The sequence below is a fragment of the Temnothorax nylanderi genome, unplaced genomic scaffold (genome assembly GCF_030848795.1).
Source record: "Temnothorax nylanderi isolate EJ_2023f unplaced genomic scaffold, tnyl_v1.0 TNYL_tig0004_pilon, whole genome shotgun sequence".
Lineage (NCBI taxonomy): Eukaryota > Metazoa > Arthropoda > Insecta > Hymenoptera > Formicidae > Temnothorax > Temnothorax nylanderi.
This window is the reverse complement of record NW_027249066.1, coordinates 2957961-2981637: the sequence shown is the minus strand read 5'-3', so window position 1 is coordinate 2981637 and position 23677 is coordinate 2957961. Positions and strand designations below refer to the sequence as shown.

General features: G+C 42.5%; 1 protein-coding gene across 3 annotated transcripts in view; it reads right to left on the bottom strand.

The window, feature by feature from the left end:
* Ntan1 (N-terminal amidohydrolase 1) overlaps positions 1 to 22443 on the bottom strand; it is a 49555-nt gene extending 27112 nt beyond the window's left edge. For 2 of the 3 annotated variants that reach the window (XM_071710181.1, XM_071710194.1), the window contains exon 1: positions 21731 to 22443. The gene's annotated coding sequence lies outside the window, so the exon portion shown is untranslated. The remainder of the gene's footprint in view (positions 1 to 21730) is intronic. The other variant, XM_071710203.1, reaches the window with a different exon arrangement.
* Positions 22444 to 23677: the final 1234 nt, after the last annotated feature.

Genomic DNA, 23677 nt, shown 5'->3' with positions numbered 1-23677 from the left:
GTAGCTACGTATAAGTAACATCGTCATTCTATGATCATAATTTTGCGCTGAAATCGCTGATAAGTTTCGACACAAAGGCAAATAATAAATTATTCACAGTAAAGTAAGTAAAATTCAAAGGTTATAGATTATATAACAAATAAACGAAAAATGATCGAAGTATATCGTGCGTTATAGGCAAAAAAGTTTATTAATGAAATTATAAAAAAGATATTTGAAATAAATGCTTTTAAATACCTACTCGTAATTGCACACGAAACGCAAAAGTTCCCTATTACATAATACAAAAAAACAATACAAAAAAATCTATGTGCCTAAATCAAAGATTTTTTTAAATACGATATCGATAACGAACGACATGATCTTAGACGCGATAATTCGAGCGAATCAATTAAAGTTTGCGAGACGCGTTTATGAATATTCCATGCACGAGATTCATCGATTACGGCCGCTACTCAATACTTCTTGCCCGAGCTTCATCGGATGAATAATCGCGTCCTTTATTTAGCGCTCGAGGACACGTTACTCGGATGATTTATAACTGGAACATAAGATTTAATTTCCATCGTCGATTACCGGCACAAAGTTAATGTGTCTATTAAGAGAGTACACGTGCGGCGCGGCCAATCGAAAAAAAAGTTCTAACCGCAAGACAGATTGCGACATTACCCTTGATTAATGCGCACTAGAAAATTCACGCGAGCATTACGAGCGCGGTAATCGAATCGTCGCTCTATGCCGTAATCAGACCGGTTGTATGTCGATGTAATAATGCGTGCAGAGAGATTGGAATTGTATGGAATTTTGTACGGAAATTTTCCCTTGCAATCCGAGGCACCCTCCGTAATATTTCTATCGCAAAGATACATATTTCTCTTTATGTATACACTCTGTCTCTAGTCTCTACTTCTTTATTTCTGCAACAATCTTGCTATTAATAAACCGCATTCTGTTCTATACTTTCATAAATAAAGATCGCACACGCGATCTTTGTTTATAAAAGCGTTAAAATTTCGAAATATGTTTTATCTTTATTAATTCACTGTTACACCACTTTTAAATAATTTTTATGATTCTCTCCTGAGCCGAATCCAAACAAGCGAGCAAACGCGAATAAACAATTTGCTTCAGTCGCACTCATTGAACCAAGTTCATTCATTTATTCACGCTCGCTTCTTTGACTTTAGAGAAGTCAAAAAATTGCATTTGATATACATATGTAGGACTTTAGATTTCTGAAATTCTTATTTGGAATATTCATCCTTAGTCCTGTTACTCGTGTCCGAGCGTGGTGACTTCTCCTCATATACATGTGTTGCCCACGTTGATTATACACATTGATATGGGACCTACAGTTTAACGCCGATTCCGAACGGCTATATTTTTTAGAGAAGTTCTCTAATTTGGAATATTATACAAGATTATAAATATCGCGATACATAAAAGCGTTATTCAATTTTATTTTATTAATTTCTGGGCAAGTAAATTAACCGCAGTTTACTATGATTATCTTCTTATAAAGACAAAATAGTCTTTTCTTTTGCTCTTCAAAAAATTCGTCTCGATATTCGCGTCTCATGCTCTGTCGCTTGGAATTAAGGATCGTCGGAGCAGCTGCCGACCTGTGTGCAGCGGTATTGCGGTTACGCAAAGGCGCATAGGCAATGAAATGCAAACAATGCTTTCTTAACGTGAGTTAGAACCGAGCGCCGCGCGCACCGTGCGCGCCGAGATGCACCTCCTCTTCGATCGTAAACAATAATAACAATATTTGTGTCCGCGGCACACGTGAAAGACGCATCCCTTTCGCTCGTCCGTATATGCACGGTGCGGGCACGCGAGCACATATGCAGCGGCGTAATAACCCTGCGGCCCACAGGCTCCGATTTGCGTTTCTAATTACGACGTACGCGATTTGGCAATAAAGCCAGGTAGCGTTCGGCAGATTGTTTTTCAGTATAAAATTATCTTACTCGTAACGCAAAACTCTTGCTCCAAAAATGGGACGATGGCTGTTAATGGGGGTTAAACAAAAGTCGGGACGAGCAGTCGGGGTACCGCAGGGAATAGCTTACAGCACTATGCATTTGTTTGTATGCGTTGCCTTGTGTGGGTAATGTGTATGCATACACCGGTGTGGACACGCACACAGCGCGCCGGTCCGCATTCCACGAGTGGAACAACCGGTACACCACGATTCAGCGGCTCTCATCCGCGAACGACGATGGGCGACGACGTTGCCCGCCGACAGTGAGAAGGTGCATTATGCAACGAATGAAGAAGAAGTCAGTGGCCCGGCAAATTCGCGGAAGATGAGATGGCCTTCCGGGTCTCTTACTCTTCTTTTCTTTCTTTTCCTCGCGTCCCTCCGGCTCGCGCGCGCCCGCGCCACCGCGCCGCGCCGCGCCGGTCGAAATCGAAAGTCGCGTACGAAAAAATCGAGCGAGCCCTTCGAACCTGATGACGGACTCTCCTCCAAGAGTGTTCTGTTAATACTGCAGTTTCCACTATTTACTCTTGATTGAACTACTAGCTCTATCTCCCAGGAATAAGTGTAACGAGCCTCTCCTCTCTCTCTCTCTCCTGTTGCTTTAAGTATATTATCAGAAGTTTCATGAATGCAATTCAATATAATCGTATAAACTTCGATTTAATTCGATAATTGTAAGCAATGTTTGGCAAAGAATATCAAGAATAGCATAGAGTCCAGCAAACAAGCATTTTTTTTTTAAATGAGTGAATAAGTGAAAATTGTAGTTTGAGCTTGTACAGTCAACAAATAGGCGAGATCGAGGCTATATGGCTAAATGGGGTATGTTGTCCATCTTGAGAGGAACAGTGGAAAAAAAATCTGAAATGATACTTTTAGATTCTAAAAATCCATTTCGCGATTTTTTTATCCATCACTGTTCCTCTCAAGATAAATACTAAAAAATAGCACATAGACAACATACCTCTCAGCCATATAGCCCCGGTCTCTCCTACGCATACATTTCGTAATTCTTATTTTCAACATTTTTAATCTTAATTAGCTTTATTAAGTATTTATATATAACCAGAAAGACATGAGAGAGAGAGAGAGAGAAGAGGAAGCGAAATGATAAAGCCTAAAGGTAAAACTATAACGACTAGCATTCTCTGGATTTTCATCCGCTCGATAATTTTACTTCCGAAGGAAACTGCCTTAATAAAAATGTTCGATAAATGTAGAATTATTTTCAATATTGCTTGCCGAGGAATTTGCTATTAAGACTCGCTTTTCGAAGAAGAAATTTTAATTGCGCACGCTTTACCAATTCCCGGAGAGAGAGCTTAATCGATCTCGAAGCTTCATCGCGGTGCAACAATGACGGCTGTAACAGAGGATAAAGATGGTTCCGGTAGGTACTCCGCGAATTAACGATACGCGATAGGGCAACGAAGTCACGAGCCGAGACAATTGCATTTATTGGCAATACCGACGATAATGTAACGGTATACGCTATCGCGAGAGGATGGGCGGCGAGGATGGGTGCAGCGGTGCAGCGGTGCAACCGGCAAAAACAGAGTGTGTGTGCTCATCCCGCTTCTTTTGGTATGGAATATATTCCGCGAATGCACGTGTCCGCATTTATCCCTCGGATGTTATGCGTTCGCGGAACTCGTTCGCGCGCTGCAGCGAGATATCGTTCGATATAGTCAATAATCAATAATTCAGAGAATGCGCTGGAAACCTCTTTTAAAGCTCGAGTTGTTCAATCTCACTTTTTCTCTGTTGCGATTTTATCGATTTAATGGAATCGATATCGCTAGATCAAACTTACGTCTCTCGCACATCATTTTTTTTTTGCATAAAAATACCGATGAGAATTTTCATTACTTCGTAGCACATAAACATGTATGAAAATCGAGGGTATAAAACGCGACACTGTTCGCTACAGTCTGCAGAATTGTGTTAAATCGTGCGCGTGCAGTGTACTAGAACTTACTAGGAATACTAGATATCCGCAAAGTCGATATCGCACAACTCGCATTGAGCATCGTTGACCATCCCATGAAAGTGTCTTTCGACACGCTGAAAGAGCTGCTTTTCTTTTACCACGGTGTTAAATCCGCAACGCTCATTCTCTCGTTCACCGATCAATGCCGCGTGAAATCGAGATGGAGATCGCCGCCGCGCCGCGCCGCCGCCGCGAGCCGCGTCGCACCGAACATCTCGATATTGCGACCTGCGGTTAGAACAAAATTACGAAACGCCAGGCGTAAAACACGGATGAGAGCGAAATTACGCAGGAAAGCCGGGCGAATGTGAGAACTGGTTAGACATGTTCGACGAGCAATCTCTCTTCGGTACAGCAAAATAAAGATATGCAAAAGTATAGTTCTCGCTTCGATATAATCCTTGATTGAACAACGATTACATTGATTTACAAACGTACAATACTAGAATAAGCAAAGTTTTTCTTAGCGCGAAAAAGTTCCATTATGTTTAGTCATTTTCAAAATAAGAACCTATTTAGAGATGAGATTAATTATTAATAAGATAAGTACCGGAGGTACACGTGTAGCGTACAGCTAAGCAATATTTATTGGCGCGCGCAAATAACGAGATGTCCAGCAAAAAAAAAATTAGCAGCGTCACCGCACACGATTCTATCGGGTGTGTCTAACCCACCGGTTGATTTACGGCCGGCAACGAGGGCGCGTTGAAATTATCGTACGAAACTCTCCGGCGCACGGGATGAGCAGCAACGCGGGGGTGAGCGCACCGTCCTAATTCCCAATTCCGTGGGGCCACTCGCTCCGCCTCGCGGGGAAATTACTTCGGGGACACCCGGTGCATCTAAATTTCTGGTTTGGCCGTGCTTCGGGCTAGGCCTGAACCTGAGTTTCTGATTTATGTGGGCCCCCGGGGGGGAGTCCAGTTGCCAGGTCTTCTCTCCCGACACAGACGCGCGCCGTGTTACATACGTGCATGCACCGTACCGTGTACCAGTACGCAGAGGCGCGCACTTGGCCGCGTCTGTGTGCGCCCTGTGTACATGTGCACGTATATGTATTGTACGTAGTATATAGTGTCCCGAGTATCCAGTACGTAGCCGCGTTTGAGATCGCGCGTGGGTGCGGATTTCTATATCCCCGCGGGATGGATGCGCTCGCGACTTTCGAGCGCGGTACGACCACTCGTTTGTCCGCCGTGAGAGATGAAAACCGTTTGCTGAGGCGTGTCGAAACGCGGGACGCGCTGATTCCACCGAGTACTTTGACGTTAGATCGCGATACAACGGTTGATGGTTAATTGTTGGAACGCCACCTCGTTAGGAGATCAATATGTCACGTGAGAATACGGCACGATTGTAAGCAACAGAAAGTGAGCTACGTTTGCAAAGTGCGTAATCGCAGATCTTATACGATGAGAACGAGCGTCAATAAATTCCAGAAAGTGTAATTAAGATAAGATTATATGTATTAGTATTATCGAAGAAATTCGTTATTTTGTCAGAATTTATACCAAAGCTTTAATCTGCACGTTTGCTTTTATAACATAAATTATATGTAAGTTTTAATGTAGCAAATTAAGAAAGCAAATCATTCTTATATCAACATATCACTTCAATTAACATTGAATTCGAAAATTTAGAGTTGTGCTACAGCATACCAATATTTTAAATATGGAAATATTATACAAGTTAAATGGATTGTCACATAAGAATGGTGTTTTAGCCGCGTGTAATCAAAGAGAAGCGATATTATCTGTCTCGCATTAAAGACGGCATGTACACGTAAATACATAATACACACGTTGCCGCGAAATGCAAGACATGATTATACTTATGCATCTTCGCGCAGCAAATTGCAACATGAAATTATAGGTACACGAAGTTTATACAATAAAGATTAATGCACGCGATACGAATTCTTGCGGTAACACCGACGGAGCCTTACACTTAAGATAGCGTAATCGCGGTTCGCTATATATGGGGATGCACTTGCAACTTGTGCATCGCGCAGGTGCACGGCGTTGAAAAAGTGGCGGCTTAAACGGCGAAATTCACAGGCCAGTGAATAATTAAAGTTGCTATTGCGCTACGTCCTACTTTACGTAGTTTACGTACGCTAGAAACAAGACCGCTCGAGCCGGCCAAGTTTCCTGACAAACGTTCGAATGCAATAAGTATCACTATATATTTAAATATCCGATTAAATATACATCACAATAGACGAGGATTTTTTATTCATATTTCGAATAATTAGTAAGAAAGTATAAAAGGACTCTTAAAGAAAATCTTTTATTTTATATCTAATTTCGCTGTTAGATACAATAACTTACGTTGTAATTTCCTGTTACAAACTTATCTTGGATCATTAAAGAAATGCAAATTCACATGTGTCTTTAGAAAGCCACTGATTACGTGTTCTCGCAAAAATCGTACAATGTAAAAGATAATTAATACCTATAATTCATTATCCGTAATTTCACCCCATTTATTCGAATTTGCATTACATGAATTATGTGACTTTTACTGACACACATGCAGCGTCCAGATGCTATGTATTTTTTAACCTTGATTTGCATTCCGCGTGAATTCTCCGCGCGCGCGTGCTGTATAACAATTTTCACGTGGTAGACACACGCATATACACACGTGCGTTCCTCGACAGTTCACGTACCCATGTTAAAGTCGTACTCATGTTAAACGCGTTAAATATCCGCCGAGCAAATAAAACCGCCGTATTATATGTTGTATACTAAAGGCATTTAATTGGAGTAGCGTGAATCACGCGTACCTTTGTATCAAGCATAAAATTATTTTATACGCTTGCTTTATGTGCCTCCAATTTGTAATGTTTGCAAATCACAGGACACAAAGAGATCATAATTGCAACTTTTGTTATACATAATGCATCGAGTTAAACGAATCTAAATTCCTATGGAAAAGAGGGAGATAAAGTATAGACGAGTCTCAGTAATTCAGAACGTAAAATAATTAATTAATTCAAGTTAAAATTAGAAATCGAGTGAGAGAGATTTGTTATGCAATAAAGGGTTCCTCTTTAATTAAAGGCAGAAGCACAGATGGCTACTGGGGAACGATTTCATTAAGTAAATATTTCAAGCAACTAGAGCCTTTCGACAAACGTGATCACACGATTGAAGTCTTATTTCGTGGCGGAAAGAATTCAGCAATTAACATGAGTACGAGGTACGGCGGTTTTGTTCTGACCGGCACAGTCTAGTGCTTGAATCCGTGAATGCTGTACGGTCCATACGGCGCGTACGTTCACTATTCTCGGATCTCGCTAGGAGACAGTCTATGCGCGGATACATGGCCGTTCGTTTCGCATGCTCCACGCTGTATACACGGGAGAGAAGCTCTCCTCGTGTGTGCCTTCCGGATATATAAGTCTCTTTCTCTGTGTTTCTCTCTCTCTCTCTCTCTCTCTCTCTCCCTGCGCCGCGGTTCTTCGTAAGCCAACCGGATTAACCTAGTCCAATGTATAGAGTCCCTTGATACGCGAAATGCGGAACGTGGAAATCGGCACACGGGAGATTCCGCGCATTGCGCTTAAAATTCCGACTATTCAGTCGCGGATAACGCTCGTAAATTGCTCGTCGATGCGCCGCCGGCTCGAAAATTCCTGCCGATCTTGCCGAGAGTACGAAGATCTCGCGTGATTACGGAGGGGGTATATTAAAATCCGCGATATATAGCGCGAAGCTGAGGATTTCGAAATAAGTCGAGTTGAAAAGTAGAAACCGACAAGTTGTACAAGATATTCCGCGCTAGCGGAAAATAGACAGCGATATTCGTTACGAAATTTGGAGTCGCTCCTTTCGCCGCGCGAAGGTGTCGAAGCAGCGTTTCTGTGAAGTTGGCACGACATTCTACGACTTTCAAAAAAATACTAAGAGTTCTAATAATACTTTTTATAGTTCTATAGTTCCTGATAAAAATTAAAAAGAGTTCTACATTGCTTATATTAAAAAGTCGAAATTGAAAAAATGTGCTAACTTCGAATCTAGCACGACATTCTCTTCTCTGAAGTACCAAAACGCGTTTATAATATTTGATGAGAGTTCCCGATAGTTCTATTCAAGTTTCACACATATATACAATTTCAGATCGATATTCCACCAATTAACAATTTTTAAACAATTTTTTTATATCAGTGCCCAGAACTCTAGAACTGTCGAAAATAATTGTTAAAACTGCGGAAAATCATCAACACGACACATTTTCACTGAGTGCTGGACGTAACTGTTAAAAATTGTTAATTGGTGAAATATCGAGCTTGTCGATATTCCCTCACGGTGGAGTATCGAAATTGTATAGATAATATGTGTGGTACTCGAATAGAACTATTGGGAACTCTTATCAAATACTATAAATTATAATACTCAACGCGTTTTGGTACTTTAGAGAAAAGGAGTGTCGTGCTATAGATTCGCGAAATTAGCACATTTTTTCAATTTCGATTTTTTAACATAAAGAATACAGAACTCTTTTTAATTTTTATCAGGAACTGTAGAACTATGAAAAGTGCTATTTGAATTCTTAGCATCTTTTTTAAATTCGTAGAATGTCATGTCAACTTCACAGATGCGTCGAAGCCTTAATAACTTTTTAATAAATCTTATACGTTCGTTCTTCTTAAATAAAATCTAAGTTACTCGTTTCCGATTATATCAATTACGTGCCATTTACACGCGCGTAATCGTCAGAGAAATTTAAGAATTACCTAAGCTATTTAAATTTAATACATCCCCGTGGCGAGAGAATCCTTCGTAAGGCGAAAAGGCGATTCCTCGGGCAATGAATCATCGTATTTGCAACGTATGAAGAGACACGCGTGCACGCCGGACGTTACTTCGTCAAATTCATCGGAATATCATCGTTCTCATCGTTGGTCGCCGGCACGTTAATCGATCTTCGTGCGCAGACGAGTAGAGAGAAACACGGGTCCGTAATGTTATCGAAAGCCTCTATCTAAGAACCTGTCAATTGCCGCAAAGTAGCGTGCACACGCGAGCGTATTCGAATTCCGACGTGCGCATAAAGAGCCAATCATTAGAGACGATTAAAGGGTGGAGGTTCGCTTCGCCTCCTCGAATCCGTCCGAGACAGGTGATTGCGGAAAAAAGGCCTATGAACAAACTTACTTGCATCTGAAATAATGACGTGCTTAGACAAGCTCCGTTCTCTCGTACGCGGAGGAGGCAAGTCGGTTAATTCAGACATAAAAGCTAAAAGCAGTAAATACAAAAGGGAAGTATATACTGACAAGTATAAAAGGAAACCGAGTCAATCATTTCAATAACAAAATATGGAAAAAATTTCCATATTTTAATCTGATATCCAAAACTGTTTGTTGAATTTTACAATTATATAAGTAAAATTCATCTAGCACAATTTTTTATGCGTTTCCCTAAAATAAAAATGCGTTTTTCCGCTTGTCCTACCCTACTCCAGTCCGTGAAAATTGTCATGTTTGCCGTGTCAGTCGAAGAATTAATATCCCATACCTTCCTCTCGTCTCACTTCTTCGTCTCGCGTCAGCTCGACGATGTAACGTCTAGTCTTAGAGTTGTTCAATCACTCGGCGCGGTAGCTTATCCCGCTTCCGAGTATACATCGAGCATCCCGGGAGATACGTCCGTTCACTCGCCGATCAAAGTGATCGCGGGGGCCTCGTAAAAAGAATTCGGCGTTTCGCGATGCGGCGCGGCGGCGCGGACAACGAGGAAGCAATGCGGGCTCGCGTATCGAATTGAAACGTTACGGAAAACGATGGCGTAACCGTTGACCGTTGAGAGACCGGCGTGAGTAGCTATCGCAGGTGAGCTAGCGGGAGAGAAGGTTAACACCCTCTCTTTAGCCGGCCCTATAACAGCGTCTCTTAACTCAGTTAGGCCCCGACTGGCTCGAGAGAGTTCAAAGCGCCGGGGAAGAGCTCGTCCCCGGCTGATGTAGGAGACCTCCTGATCGAGGGCGTTCCACGTGGCTTAGCCCTCCTTCGCTTTCGTATAGCGGCTCGCGTGCACGCCTGCACTTCGTGAAGATTCCAACTAGGATCGCGGGAAGAAGACGCGCAAAGACAGGATGCCCTCGCTCGCTCAATTTCAACCATCTGAATTTCTCGCGTCTCGTGCAAAACAGTCGTGATTCTTCATTGCGGAAAAAAATCAGCATTTATTCACAAACTCGGATTTGAAACGAAACTTCAAATTCGAACTCGTTCGAGCGCGTCTTAATATGCGAATTTCTTCCATTAGCTGAAATTCTGTCACATCCGATAGTTAATAGACAGTTATGATTGGCGGAATCTAAAGATTAATCGATTGATCACTGTAAGTATAAATTATCGATCACGGCGGAACGGAGATAATATTATGATGGTAGAGAACGCGCCCAATATTCGTAATGACTAACTGGCACCGAGATTACTCAAGTATAAGCGAGTAATAACTACGCTACTAGTACAAGTAATAATTACGCAGGGAGCGTTACGACAATGTAATGCTTTACTATTAGAAAGTATCGACGAAGTGCGCTCCGATAAGTCACGGCGAGACGCGATAAAAGCGAAACGCTGTTTGAAACGTACTGTCATTCATTTGCGAAGCGTTTAAAACCTATAAAAGTGAGAAGTGATATATGACGAAGGTTGAAATTTTCAGACAGAATCACGTCGATGGAAAGTAATATACATATAGTTTTTGATTTCATTGAATTCGTTGATTTTTCACGTAAGATTTCAATTCCATGAATCGTAAAGGCTTTAATTTCTCGACTTCGTGAAACACGCGACTTCTCTATTTCCCAGATGACTGGACGTTTCGATGAAATATCGTGGACTTAAGTAGAAATATGTGTAAAAGAGATTATGTCCAAATGGCAAGAGACAATTTTTTAGCAATTCTCCTATGGGAGTATCGTGACAGCGAGGAAATTTGCTATTTCTCGGTGAAACTTGTGCTTCCAGCACTTCGTGTTGACCGGGTTTAGATAAAATTCCAAAAATTCGCGTACCTCTCTCGCTCGTCTGTCTCTCGTTAGGAAACGTCGACGAGCAGGAACGGAGACCAAAGTCGTGGGAAACTCTCCAAGCGAGCATCGAGTATGGGAATAGGAGGTATTGGTTATAATTCTATACCGTGGTTCGGTTAAGTACCTTCCGATTAAAGTCGGCGGCCACGTGAAAGTATACAGTTATGGTTGCAGGGGCGTCCATATTCGTACACTAGTATAGGCTTACGGATAAGAGGAGACTGTCCGGAATTGAAAACGTGGTATCTTCTCGAAATTGAAGCGGAACGTTTCTGTATACCGAATCGAGGTAAAACAGGCACGGCAAAGAGGAACAAACTGGAAGGACTCGCAAAGATTCCGTCGAAAAAATCAACACAAGAAATATAAAATTTATATAAAATGTACTTTTGTGAGACTTATAAAGAAGTAAACATTAGTGCATCTATCATTAAAAAATATTAATAAAACAAAAGGCAAATCGTATCTGTCGCTTTAAATCGAAGATTACATTCCCTAAATTATTTCTAAATATTAATGCACTTCAACCGCGGTCGCTATTGCGGATGCGCTTGCAATTTTCGCGAAATGCGCCCAGATCGTTGCAAGAACAGCTCTACGAGCGGTTTCGCCGAAACGTTCTATAAGGAGGCGGATAATGACGTTCCCGGAACATCTCGAATCCTCGAGCAGCGTACAGCGCCGGCGTGATTTACGCTCGCGCGAGTAACGGCGAGTCTCGGGCGAGTTCGAATTACAATTACCGGCCCGTTTCGGACGAGATAAAGCGGCGCGTTTGCACGTAACACATCATCGGGAATGGATGCACGGGACAATAATGGACGTCTTCTACACGGCGCGCTGTCTTTTCGCCGTTTTCGCGCGGCACACAGCATATGTTTACCTCACAATGTACAGATTTGTAACGATCACGACGGTTTCCACGCGATCGCGAGAGTACCTGCCGATCTGAGTGTTTTCTAAGGCGGCACACAAGAGTCCCGTCGCAAAATTTATGCATAACGGTATAACTGCATCGGCCATTTGTGAAACTGTTTCCGTTGTAGAGTATAGAACGTGTAGAGTGTCATTTATTTCGCGCACTATTATTCAAGCGCCAACAGATGATATATAAAAAAGAGTTAAGGCACATATGAGATGTTTCGAGTGAGTATCTCAAATTTCGATATCGAACATTTAGGCTCAAAAAGAGAAAGACCTTCCGTCTTCGGAAAGATAGATAATTCAGTTCTATTTCTAATATTCCCAAAATTCTCTTTTTAGCGCGAGCATTGTTATTCTTTTTCAAGTTTGCAGTTTTGAAACATTTCTCCACGAAACTTAACGTGAGAAGCTTTAAGCTTCTTGACGAAAGCTGTTCTCTTTCATTTCGAGATATGAGACAATTTGTTAAAAATTAACCGCAAAAGCGAGGAAGAAATAGTCACGAACGCTTTCTTCTCAGTATCTCACGGACTTGAGAGCCGCTGCTCGCATGAGTTTCATTAATCTGACCGCGCCTGGAGCCTCGTCTTGTATCGTGTCTACGTGTGCACCGTCTCGCACGTTTCGCCGTGCACGTGTATGCGTGTTTGTGTAGATGTGCTCTTAGTTTACACGAATACGAGCGCGCGAGTGAGCTAGCAACCCGGTTCATTACCGTCCCCCGGTTGTACAAGCGCACGTATGCAAGGGCCCCGGTGCACGTGGACCGGCTCTATGTGTGCACGAAATAAAAACACGAGGCAGGTAGAAGTGTGCTCGAATAAAAAAGACGGATGTACAGGGTGATCGAAAAGTAATAGCCGTGATTTGTCCGGCGAGGAGAGGCCCTCGTGAGGCCCAGGATACGTGAGCTCGCGCAAACCGAGGATCGTCGAAGGACCCATTTTATTGCCGTCGCGAGATCCCGCTTGAGATCCGATCAGACACGCGCGCCGTTCGTCTATAAGTCTATAGGACGACAAGTACGTGTTGATTAAAAATTTTCCACGGGCGCGAACCGCGTATATCACCGTTAATCTCGCACGTTTTTCCGTTACGCTTCCTGATGACGAACGCGGCAGCGCGCGGCAAGAGATAAATCAAGGAATCGATAATTATCAACTTTCCGACCGACTAAGTGTTCTGGAGGCCCGAACCGGTTTGGCGTACATTCATGAGAACAATCGTAAATCAATTTGAAAGATTGAACTTTTGACAAACGCCTCCGGGTGGCCGGCCGGGTTAGGTCAACATTGAATCATGCGGGAAATAATGACAATTTGTAAATGACCATCAGTTGACGGTTGAACATTTTATTTTTTCATGTAACGCACGGTCTATCTTCCGATATCATTCGTTTACCATTTCACATTAATTATCGTCAGAGTTCATACGTCAGATAAATCACGTCTTTTATAAATTTCACCAGTTTGAATTTTCCGAATAACTATACAATCTCTTAACACATTTCGAAAAGTAGAAAATGAATGTAATATCCTGTTTTCATAATTGAAATTCGAAAAACACAATGCAAACGTGCATTATCCAATCAATTCGCGTTTATTAATTTCTCAGCTTCATGTACAACTGAAGAGTTCAATAATTTACTTCTTTAAAGACTAGCTTGAAAACGATTCTTAAAATTGAAAAAAATTGAATTAAATTCAAAGTTAATTTTTGTCTCAGAGAAGCGAGATTCCACTAAATGAAGATACATGAAATATAATATCAGTGAAGAAATATATCGAATAAATAAATGTATTATATCATTCGATTTCCATTACAATTTCAAGTCGAGTCGACTTTATAGGCATAAATTTACCTCCATTAATCCAAACTACGTCCGAAATCGAATGATACAAGTTTATAATCGTCGGATTGCCGACGCTGATCTTCGCAGTGATGGGGTATCATTTGTTAACGTCGATCAACGGCAGCGAGCGCGTTTGCCGGGCCAATGAATAAAACAATAAACATGTTTGCCATCCTGCTGATATTAGGGTCTTAAAACTCCGCTAAATAAATCACATGTAATTAGCGTTTGAATCTTTAACCACCTTGTTCCTTTTAACCCGTGTGGCAGTGCGTTCCGAGTATTGCGGATTAAAACGAACAACGCCAACTGGTAACGTACGAAAGGGTGCGCAACGAGAAAGATCCCCAATTTTCGTAATCGAGTTAGATTTACAATGTTGAATAAGGTCAACGCGGGACGCGAAGGTTAATTAAACGCATCCCGGATTCTGACGTACGTTTCAACGTTGATCCATTCTCATAATCCCGGGGAATTTCTCCGATCAGAAATTCCGATGATCCTAACCGCGATCGTTGCTTTCCCATTGCCGGAGTGCTTTCTCGGCGAAGAAGGTGCGAGGTGGGAAACGGGACGAGGGGGTGAAAATGGAGAGCCGCGCATATAGAGAGGCGCACACCCACCGGCTCAAGTATCCGCCGCCGCGCGCGTCCGGCGGCGTCTTTTATTTACAGAATGGTGGAGTTGTAAAACTGAAAAAAGGCAACGTAAGATTAATCAACGACATTCTTAATACCCGCCGCGGGCGATGACGGAAGTTTTCAGGATTGCTATAACGCGCCGCCGCGCGTCGACCGCACGGTTTCACGCGGTATCGTGCGCCGTATCGAAGAAATCTCGCAATCTCGTGTGCACCGCCGAGCGAATAAATTCGCCGGCAGATAAGGTGATTTAACTTTATTAATTAAAGAGTATCAGCCGAGAGTCCCGTTTATCGAAATAAATCCTCGTTTCTCTCAATTCTTTAGTGCGAGGTACATCATCCGTTTCTGAACGCCAAAATTATTTCCGCTTGAATTATTTTAGGAAATAGATACGATAATCTTTTAAATAAATCTTGTAAAAAAATTTCAAGTTTAAATTTTTTTTTCGTAGCAAAAAAATAAAAATAGATTGCCGAAGACGGAAATTGCTTGTCGTAATGTCGAAAACTAAAAATTTATTGAGACCTACCACAGTGTAACACATAGATATTTTAAAATTTTAATTATAGAAATAGATTTAATTCTTAAAGCGCGCGAGGACAGCCTTTCTCTGCAGTATCTGCGAATAAGCCTGATGTAGACATGACACATTAAGCATCCATCTTTACAGCATACTCAGGCCGTCATAGCGAGGCGAAATTAATAGCGAGTCGCAAACGGCAATGTAAACGCAGCGGGCAGCTTCGAGAAAAAAGGCTAATCGCGGAAGTGCATCGCGAACCGTACGATCGATCCGATCGGCGCTAATTAACTGTCAAATTAACGCGAGTTATCGTCCCCTCGAGGGGGCCGCGAGAAAAAGGACCTAACTCCGATCGTATCGTACGCTATCGCGTATGTATTCACCGTCGAGATTTATAACGAGCGTGCGATGCACTCTGTATTTTTACATTAAGTTTCTTTAATCGCCGATTAAAGAGATACAAAAATTCAATTAAAGACATCTCCATTAAAAATATGCAACAACAATACCTATGTGTGTATGTTTTCGAAGGACTAGTGCACGAATACCCGCGTCTTGTATTATTATCATCGGATTTGCATAAGATAGATACGGCAATCTGCGATCGTATTTATCTGCGTTATCTCTGTAAATAGTAAATAAAAAAGAGGCACATTAGCCTTTTAAAGAAGCTTAAGAGGAAATTGCGCCAGCTGCGCGTATGACGTAGAAAGGAGTGGTTACCTTGATACCAATATGAATGATAGATATTGTAAAAGTGTCAACCGCGATATACTATTTTTTATGCAACATCCGCAGCAATTGAATAACATTCGAATCACCGCGACCGTGCGCGTTCGTTTACTGTAGCGCGAATTTATGCAATATTCCTGCATTTAATTTTCACCAATATGGCGAGATCGCTAAATCAATATCACATTTTGCGTTAATATATCCGCAAATCGCGTTTAATCGTATAAAAATAAATAAAGCTCCGTTTTGCAATAAATGCGAAATTACTTCGATTCAACTTTTACTTAAGCTGTAAACAGAACATTTATTATCGCAACACAAAAAAAATTTGCAATTTAAAAGTCGACGAATTGTTTAGCGTACCATTGATTTGCGTTAACGCGATAATTTATAATTTTGCACATTTTTATATCATTCTATAAATCTCTCTCTGCAGATTGCTTTACGTAAAAACATAATGATCAATCATTCGTATATAAGAATTTATTTTTACAAAAAAGAAAATTTACAATGACGAAAGGTAATTTAACAGACAAAATAACGCAGGATCTATAAAAAAAAAGTAAAGAAATGTTGATTACAACGGAGAGAAGTGTCCCGTGCGTGGTCTTAAGACAAATGACTACGCAATTGTAAAATTCTACGACGCAATGTAACAGGATTGGCCTACAGTGCCGTCCATCGCTGATTCTAATGACGGACATTCTTTTTTTCTAATCATTCGCCCGAGGAAGTGTTCATTATTTCGCAATTTCTTGATCCTTAAGCACCGGCGTGTACTTAAGTTGCGCACAATTATTGGCACGATACCGTTCGCGCCGGGTTGATTTTCTCGGGAGGCAAAAAGCACGCGGCGCGTACTCGGCAAAACGCAACGGCCGTCAGAGAGAAAGACGCTATTCGAGACTTTACGTTTGATCATAATCATAGATCGTGAAAAATAATCAGGCTTTGCCGGATGAATTAAAATTATGCGGCAATCAAAATGCAGTATACATGAGTTCTCATCTCTTATATATCCATAAATAATTAAAAATGATAATTTCAATTATTTATAGCCATATGTAATTATTTATAGATACCACAGCACATAGTTTATTAAGGCGAAAAATGTACATAAAAATTCACACGAATAATATTATTAGGTTACTAAGATCCAGTTTTGACCGTAAAATGGCGTTTTTCCCTAATTGATTGTACAAAAGATCTTTAAATTCTTAAAGTCTATGCAAATCCCATTCTTACGATTCTCTCACAATTTATGATCACAATAATTCGAAAGTAATTGTACCTACCATACAACAATGAAAATCCGTGATATACATTATATTGAAGTCACCCTGAATATGTGTGTGTATCTTATTTCTTTAAATATATTACCCCACATATCCGATAACGATTACATGTTATTTAAACGTTCTTATATGTGAGATACGACAATTTTTCAAGGAGATACTTGAAAAATTTTAAGGCTATCTGCGCGACACCCCGAGACTGTATCGCGCGCTGTGATAAAAAGTAGATCTCAACCTCGCCTCCCTCCCGAGTTAAGGCCCAGACGTAACTCGGTGCAATAGGTTCGCGGCAAGGGCTGCCGATTGATCGCGATTCCCACGAATGCGCCGCTGTCAGAAAGCCCGTGCGGCCGGAGAGCCGACGGAATTCTTGGCGGATGCGCGAATATAATCGGCCGGCGCGGAAATTGTCGGTTCCACGATGCTGCGCGGCGCGGCGCGGCGCGGCTCGCTAAAAATGATTAATAAATACGACTCCGGGGACTGTCGATCGGTCCGGGGGGACCCCGCGTGTGTGCGTGCGTGCGTGTGCGTAAGCGGGCCCCGGTATTTTGTCAGAGACGTGCACTTATCCCATCATGCACGCCGCCCTTTCGTTTCTGCCTTTTTCCCTACGGTTTCCTCGCGCTCTATCGTTCCACCTACCCGCTCCCCCCTCTTGCCGTATACAGACGCGCGCACACACGCGCGTACACATATGCACACGCACGCACATGCGTTTTAAGTACACGCAAAAGCTGTGTTTATCATTCCACGGCAGCCTTCCCAACTTCCTCCCTCCCTTCTCGTCCATTATCCGCTCGTCCGATGATTCTACCTTATTACCTGCAATGTAACGTGCATCTATGGGGCGAGGGTGCAGTCATTGACAAAAAACTGTGGGGAATTAAGGCAACGCGCGCAAGTAATTTTTCCACGACTTGGAAAATTATTTGAGTAGAATGATTCGCGTATCTTGCACGATATCGTGACGTTGTGAAACGAATATTTGAGGCTTTCTTTCTTATAATTCCTTTAAGAACATTAAATAACGATTGAAATATTAATTAATCTCTTGCAAAATAAATTTGTTTTTCTTTTTATTTAACATGTTTGTATTACTGGTCATCTACAAAACATAATTCCTTAGTTTTACAATTTCATAGAGTACAAAAATAAATTTTAACAGCTGGCATTCTAAAATACCAACTATTTTTTCACATCAGGCTGAATCCAGTCCAAGCAAGCGAGCGCGAACAAACACGAACGAACAACTTGCATCAGCGGGGTCGTTCGTATTTATTTACGCTTGCTTGCTTGATCTGGATTTGGTTTTAAATTTGGTTTAAAATACAAAGAGAGGTAAAAAATAATACAATAACTGCTGACAAGATTTTTTCCCACAAAGTGTTGTACGACTGCAAGGTTTAACGTCGAAAAAAGCCAATTTCAACGGATTAGAACGTTTTGCGAAGCGTTAGGGACCTATTAATCAAAGGTGCGCTTTTCTGTAAGCGGCTGATCAAGCATATGGCTTCCTATAAATTTCGCACAGCGAAAAAGGACTATCTTGAGAGAGTTGAATCATCATACGCGCACATACACATACACACACACGCACACGCGCGATACTCCGGCCGAATGATTATAATAAATTCGATCGCAGCGTGTGAGCGGCGAAAGAGATGCTGCCATAGTTGCAGGCATAGACGTACGTTACAGCGTTACACTACGAACCGCAACCGACATGCAGTGGGTCAATTCGATTCCGCCTTTAATGACTACTCGAGTGATGGGGGGGGGGGGAAACGAGGGGGAGAGCCTTTTAATAACCCTTTCCCTTGAACCCCGCTCGATCGGAGGTTCGAAAGTCGCGGCAAGGTTAAGTACTTGCACTCCGCTGCTCGTCGGATGCCCCTTCTTCCGGTTTCGAACGGGGCAGCAGATCGCCGCCGATTACGATAATTAACTTCTTTCCTCGTCGACAAATTTGCGAGACGCATTTCCCGAATTTTCGGAGGGAGAGTCCTCGCGAGGAAGCTCGAGCTCAGGATCTCGACAACGCTTAGAAACCTGATTGAACGATCAAGTCAGATAAATTTATCAGAGATTCAGAAATAATTAACTGACAGAACTCCCATAAATGACTTTTCCACAATTTTAAAGACGATTTTAAAGCGCATATTATCCCGTAACGAGTAAAGTTTAAGATAAGGAAGTTGTACAAGACAATTTAAATTTTTGATAACTCGTATATAAAGACGTTAATAATAAATAATAATAATAATAAATCTAAATTCCTGTATCGCGCACGAAGGTTTTATAAATAGATTTTATAAGGCTCAAGATTTTATAAGGCCGGACGAGGGTAATGAAGTTTTCCTTTTGTTTCCTCTCGGTGACCGCGAAAGCAGGGGAAGAAAAGAAAAAGAGGCACGCGGAGGGACAGAACCAAAGGATGGCCACTGGATAATTTCACGACGACGAACGTACAGCATATGCAAGTGCCATTGCAGTGTCACGACACGACGACTGGTTACGTTTGCCATTGTATACGTCGGCGCGTACACTGTCCTCGAAAAGTCTGATATACATCCCGTGAAAGCTCACATATTGGCGGGTGTTACTTTCTGGAAAACTGCGGTCGAACGCGAAACTCGCGAATATAAAAGAAATATGTAGAAAATGATTCAAAAGTCTTCTACTCGTAAAATTTCTTGTTATTTCGCTGCTAGGAATTACTCCGCACCCGTTGCCAATGTCTGAAAACTTTTCGGCGATATAGTATACGCCGAAAGTGTATACAAGGCGTGTGTCTCACAAGTTGACGATACAGTCCGCTGCTTATTTTTATCTCATTACTCGCACGCGCCGCAAATTTCTTTGCCATTTGAGCATATACGTTGATTTACGATCAGGAAGGATAGGTGTCTCGCAAGCAAAATAGCAGAAGCAACGATTCTTCGTTAAAGCGATACTGAAGTGGAATGACATTTTTTTCTGTCAATTCGTCCTCGCGCGATTGCATAACGTATCGTAAAGATATTTTGACTTTTAAATCGCATTTGGATTAATTGCGATCGGAGTTCCAAACAATTTTATCGTTTAAAGTTTAATACGAGATTGTCAGGTTAAAAATAAATCTCGGCACTTTACTTTAAACACGAATTAAACACAATTTATACGATTAATATTATAAATAAATTCAAAAGAAGCTGCAGGTTTTTCATTATTTATTTTTATTACATCATTTTTAATGATTATAACTGACGTGTAGATTGCTACAATTTAAATCCTACCAAGTTCCAAGAAAGGTGACTAAAAAGCATTTATTGTAGATTTAACGAGGAAGAAATTGCAACCGTTTAAAAGAAGCCTCCCCATTAAATTTCAGACACAAATCCATTCAAGTTACTTTGCCATATGCTGTAGCTTAGATTTCATAATTATTTTACATATTTAGGCAGTCGCTTTTGTCTTAAAACAGCAGTAATTTCCAATTCTTCATAACGTTGACGCACGTACAACACATCTAACTCCAAGACGTAAAAATCTAAATCGAAGTCTCAATCCAAGCCGTTTATCGCTACGCAATGTACATACACACGTTATATCTTTTTGCGTTAATGTAAAACACATTTTCTGGTATCTCGAGCCGCTTCTTCGGAGATGCGCTCGCTCGCTTATGCTTTCCGCGAAATCGAATCCACGAGTAACTCCTCCCCTCGGTACTCTCCCTGCCTTCGCAAAAACGCGTCTTATAATAAAAGCAGTTCTTTCTTCCCATATAAACCAGTCATTACTTCCCCAACACCAGCTCATTTTCGACATCATTGTGATGCCGTTGCATATTCAGATGCGCGAGCGAGCGAGACCGCGACGGTACTCGTGCTTAAACGCCGTAAAAACGCGTTATCGTGGCGATTGAGAAAAATACCGGATCGATCGATTGCGAAATTACAGCAATCTATATATATTTAAATCGTTCTCGATAAATTAAGTTAAATAAAAGCGGAACGGAAGTCCGCAACTTGATAAAGACATAAAAATTATATCGCATTATGCGATAAAGCGCAAAATTGAGATTGTTTAAAAGTTCGCTAGAAACTGTAGGTGATGTGTTACAATCTAACTTCAGCCCCTCTGCGCTTCTGTTTCTCACAATGTTCGTTCGACCTTCTCCTAAATAATAGCTTCTAAATAATAGCACGATCACATTGGACGTAATGTCTCTCGTTTGCTATTATTTAGAGGTGACTAATGCCCATTTCTACCAAACTAATGTAGAGCTCGTTTAACTTACTTTTTATGTTCCTCTAATTCTTGGAACTAGAAAAGGCTGAAAACTAAGTTAAACCAAGATTAAAGTTAATCTACGTTGATAGAAATGGACATACCAAGAGGAGTGCGAATAGACAGCTGAAACCAGCACAATTCTGGGCTAAAGTGATCATAACACATATTAAATTAACAATAAGAAATGAATCGCTCCACTTTACATTTTGCATGACAAGATATCAAGATACAAAAGCAACATGTGTGTTTTTTAATGTGAATCTCTTCGATCGTCGCGATAACTCTTTTTCGCTCTTTCTAGCATTTGGCCACGCAACTCGCTGGTACTTTCGGACGAAGTTTCTCAAGTGTACAAACAGCCGAGCAAGATTCAAGACGTCGAACGGCGAGGCGAAAGGATTACGGGCCGCGTCGAGAGAAGAAAGAAGATGAGATGAGCAAAAGGACGGACTCACCAGCAGCGAAGTCGTGCGCTCCAAACGTCAGATTCCAAGGTTCCGTAGCGCCAAACTCCCTCAGCGTGGCGCGGCGTGGCGCGGCGTGGTCTGGCGCGGCGTGGCGCGGGACGAGACGGGACGGGACGGGACGGAGGGGGCGCGGGTGGGACAGGGCCGATGCACCCGCGGGGAGAGACTGCGAGAGGCGGCGGCGGGCTGTTGTAAAATGCAGTTACGCAACACGCAACTGGTGGTGCACACGCGACCGCGGCGCCCGATCGAAGGCAAAAACGTCAGTGTCGCGACGGACGTCACCGTCGTGCCGTGCGATCGCCGTCGTTGTCTGCGAGTGTGCGATTATCGAGCGAAACCGCGACGGGAAGGAGACGACCACGCGGACTCCGAGCGCGCGGCAGGGGGAGAGAGAGAGAGAGAGAGAGAAAGAAAGGATGACAGATCGGAGCGAGCGCGCGAGAGAGAGACAGGCTCGCGTCTTCGAAAGAGAGAGACAGAGAGAAATAGATAGAGGCGAAGAGAGATACGCGCGAGGCGTGATCGCGCTAGGGGCGTCACTCACGAAGCACCGCTTTCACGCGCCGCGAGAGTAGGGCGCTGCTCCGGCCTGACAGCCGTGGAAAAAAAATAGGCAAAATCCACAAACCCCAGCGTAGCAACGTTCGCTCGCTCGGTCCCGCTGCACTGTCCGCTCCGCGCACTGTCCGAGCGCGTCTACGTTCACTTCGCTCCTCGGAGCGAGCCAGAGAGGCTCGCGAGTTTCGCGTTCGCGCGACTTCGGCCGCGCTCGGCTCGCCGGTGCCGCGCTCTCGCGATTATGCGCGCACTTCACTTCGCCGCGCTCTCTCAGCTCTCAGGCCTCTCCCGCCTGCTCCCGCCTGAAGTTAGCCGAATGTGTCGCGTTATCGTTGCGCGGCGCACGAAAAAATAGAGAGAGACGCTCCTCGCGCACGTTCTCATTCTCGCGCCCGAAAACTTTCTCTTCTTCTATGCTTTCCTTATGCAAATAATCCTAAATTTTTGTATGTCGGCGGACATGTGTAAATGTGTGTCACGTAAATTTATATACACGTGCATTATTGCACATGAAGAAGCGCGAGAAGCGAGATTTCGGAGTACAACAGTATAGTGCTGCCATCTCGAGAAAGTCGATCGACTAACTTGCAATGTTTACAATCCGTAAACCGTCGATACAGATTACAACGATAGATCCCTGTCTTCGTTCGAATATTTATCATGAACATTTAAATTCGCTCGGACCGGCAATTCTTACTAATTTAATGAATATATTTACGCGATCTGCCGTGTTCTTTCGCGTTCTGATCTCGCAAAAATGCAACTTTTCTTCTTTGTAAAATGTAGAAAGCAAATCTCGTTGAATTCACGCAGCTCTTTCAATGTCGTTATTATTTACCCGATATCGCTCACCGGAAGACTATCTTAATCTTTCGGAACAATCTTTGCACAACATCCAGCGATCCAGCCTTTTTACGCAGCCGTGGACTGCGCATTTGTCGATTCTTTTTTTTTTTAGTGTCTCCCTCGATCATCCGAAATTTGATAAGCCAGGCGTTATTCAGACAGATAAACGAGACTCCCGGATCGCATTTCCATGGGCTACGAATATATCGGGCCCTAAGCGTTGAACTCACCATGCGGCGACCGACTTGGTGATCTCGCCGAGCGAGCTTTCGGCGCGGATTTTTGGCGTTCAAGTCACTGATCGGTCGTGATCGGGCACGAGGCTCTCGCTTATCGCGATGTTGCGACGCGATGTCCTCGAGATTGCCACGATAGCAGACGCGCGAAACAACAGTTCTCTCGTAGAGTCTAATCGCGGAACGATCGGTCGTTTAAAATGATTCATTACTTCGAGAATAATCTGACGATTGCACGTTAGTGCTGGTCTACAACCTTGCTTTAAAGGGTACTTAAGCTCTAAGCCGTAAG